Source organism: Saccopteryx leptura, chromosome 8 (assembly GCF_036850995.1).
Source record: "Saccopteryx leptura isolate mSacLep1 chromosome 8, mSacLep1_pri_phased_curated, whole genome shotgun sequence".
Taxonomy (NCBI): Eukaryota; Metazoa; Chordata; class Mammalia; order Chiroptera; family Emballonuridae; genus Saccopteryx; species Saccopteryx leptura.
Window position 1 is genome coordinate 97529713 of NC_089510.1, and position 3431 is coordinate 97533143.

Sequence of the window (3431 nt, forward strand, 5' to 3'; positions counted from 1 at the left end):
GAACACCATAACACTGTTTCAAAAGGAGAAATGCACCCCAATGTTTATGAGAGCATTGTTCACAATAGCGAAGATCTGTAGACAGCCCAAGTGTCTGTCAGTTGATGAGTCGATTAAAAAGCTATGGTACATATATACAATGGAATACTATGGGCCATGAAAAAGAAGGAATTCTTACTGTTTGCAACAACATGGATGGACCTGGAAACTATTTTGTTAAGTGATACAAGCCAAGCAGAAATAGAAAAATATCATATGACCTCACTCATTTGCGGAATCCAATGAACAATGTGAACTGAGGAATACAATTGAGACAGAGGAGAAATCAGACCAGAGGAAAAGAGGACAGAGGGAAAGGGGATGATAGGATGTGATAAACTTGAAGGGAAGGGGGGAGGGCATTATGGGGAGGGGGACAAGAGAGCTGTTAAGAGGAATACGGGGGTGAGAGGGGATGCATTCGAGGTGACACTAGAATCTATGTAAGCAATAAATTAAAATAATAAAAAATTATGGAAATTTCCAGCTATGATTTCTTAAGTTGGATCTCTTATTCTTTCCTTGTTCTTTCTCTTCTTCAGGAACCCCTATACTGCAGTTATTTCTCTTCATGATGTCACAGAGCTCTCTTAGAGTTTCCTCAGAGTTTTTGAGTCTCTTTTCTTTTTGCTGCTCTGCTTCCATGCTTTAGTTTATCTTGTCCTCTAAGTCGCTGATTCAATCCTCTGCTTCATCCATTTTGCTTTTAATTCCTTCCATTGTGGTCTTCATTTCTGATATTGTATTTGTCATATCTGACTGATTCTTTTTTATTATTTCAGTATCCTTTTTTTATACTTGCTATCCCTTTATTTAGGTGCTCATTATGTCCATCCATTGTTGCTTTAAGATCTTTGAGCATCCTAACAATCATTATTTTAAACTCTGCATCCGGTAATTTGGTTATTTCCATCTCATTCAGATCTTCAGATCTTTTTCTGGGGATTTCTCTTGTTGATTCATTTGGGTTGCATTTCTCTGCATTCCCATTTTGTTTTTGTATAAGAAGGGTGTGGCTACAGGAGTCTGATGGGTGTAGCCTCTGTGTTCCCTAGGTGTGGTCTTACTGCAGTCCTGACACCCCCTCTGCCACTGCCTCAGGTGTTCGGGCATGGGCATTGCAGCCTCCGGCCCTCTGTAGTGATCACTGTGGTTTCTACCTCACTTCCGCGTGCAGGACTGTGTTTGTGTGCCCAGGCTAAAATCCCTGGCCTGCCCTCTTGCCTCCACCCTGCCCCTGCGGGTGGGGCTGTGTGCCTGCGCTCAGCCGCATGTCTCAGCCAGTTCCCCAGCTTTCGCCTTTTGCCCCTGCAGGCGGGACTACAGGTAGGACCGCTCTTGCTTGCCCGGCCCACAGCTGCAAGTCGGACCACTATCGTGCACCCCTTCTACTGCCATCACTGCCCTCAGCCTCTTCCCCCACTGGGCAGGACTGCACTTGTGCCAGGCCTCAGTCGTGGACAGCCCTCAGCTTCTGCCCCCACTGATGGGACCACGCTTCCTTGTCCTGCCGCCACTCACCCTCTGGCGAGCACTCAGCACTGTGGGGGAGGATGATGCAGCTCATACCTTAACACTCAATACTATATCCCTGATGACTCCCTGCTTCTAAGCAACTCTTTGCTCTGACTGCAGCAGATAAGCTTCTGTTTGGCTGGTGACCTGCTTCCCTTTGCTGGTATTGCTGATTTTAGGAAAAATATTTACTTTAGATTTGGGGAGTGACTCAGCCCAGTGGTTAGGGTGGCTGTTCTTCAAAGTGTTTCTCCATGTGCCTCCTAGATTACACTCTCTTCCTGCTACTCCGGTCCTCTCCTCTCTCCCTGTCCTCCGGAGCCCCGGGTGAGAGGTTGTGAAAGAGGTTTTCTGCACAGTCCCTTTAAGAATCCTGGGTCTGAGAAATCTGTCTCTCACAAACAGTATCCTGGCTTGTTTTGCAGCTAAATACTATCGGTACGCCTCTTCTAGCTTCTGGGGCTGCAGGCTAGAGCTGTGTTTCCGGAGTCCCAGACCCTCCCTTCACCACTAAACTCACTTCCCGCCACGTGAGTCCCTCCGGGCTGCCATTCGCTTCCTGGATCTGGGCAGCTCTCTCCACGTTTCATTTTTCCTACCAATCTCAGTGTGGCTTCTTCAGTGATCCTTGGTTAAAAAGTCCTCATAGTTAAGTCCAAAGTTGGGTTTCTTTAGATGATTGTTCTGAAAATTAAGGTGTAATCTACTTTGGTTCTGGGAGGTAGAAGTTGGTATGTCTGCCTATTCCATCGCCATCTTGCCGCCTCCAACATTTTTTTAAATTTTTTTTTTTCTGAAGCGAGAAGCAGGGAGGCAGAGAGACAGATCCCGCATGCGCCCAACTGGGATCCACCCGGCATGCCCACCCAGGAGTGGTGCTCTGCAGACCATCTGGAATGGTGCTCCATTGCAACCAGAGCCATTCTAGAGCCTGAGGCAGAGGCCATGGAGCCATCCTCAGTGCCCAGGCCAACTTTGCTTCAATGGAGCCTTGGCTGCAGGAGGGGAAGAGAAAGAGAAAAAGGAGAGGAGGAAGGGTGGAAAAGCAGGTGGGCGCTTCTGTGTGCTCTGGCCGGGAATCGAACCTGGGACTTCCACATGCCAAGTCGATGCTCTACCACTGAGCCAACCAGCCAGGACTGGCTTCTTTTTTTTTTTAATCCAGTGAGAAGAAGGGAGGCAGAGACAGACTCCTGCATGCACCCTGGCCAGGATCCACTGGGGAAGCCCACTAGGGGGCGATGCTCTGCCTGTCTAGGGCAGTGGTCAGCAAACTCATTAGTCAACAGAGCCAAATATCAACAGTACAATGATTGAAATTTCTTTTGAAAGCCAAAATTTTTAAACTTAAACTATATAGGTAGATACATTCCTTACTGAGGTAGGGCTTGCACATGGTATTTTGTGGAAGAGCCACACTCAAGGGGCCAAAGAGCCACATGTGGCTCGTGAGCTGTGGTTTGCTTACCACTGGTCTAGGGCATTGCTCTGTTGCTCAGCACCTGAGTTCTTAGCACCTGAGGCAGAGGCCATGGAGCCATCTTCAGCGCCCAGTGCCAACTCACTCCAATCGTGCCATGGCTTTAGGAGGGGGAAAGAGAGAAAGAGACAAAGGGGAGGGAGAGTGGTAGAGAAACGGATGGGCACTTCTTCTGTGTGCGCTAACTGGGAATCGAACCTGGGACATGCACATGCCAGGCAGAAGCTCTACCACTGAGCCAACCAGCCAAGGCCCTTTGTTTGCATTTTATGCCTCAGAGGATGCAAAAAGAACATATCTGTATTTAGCCCCTCTCTGCATTGTGAAGGTGCTCGTCAATTCTTATGACTGTCCGGTGCTGAGATGGTGTTTCTTCTGATGGGCATTGACATGGCCT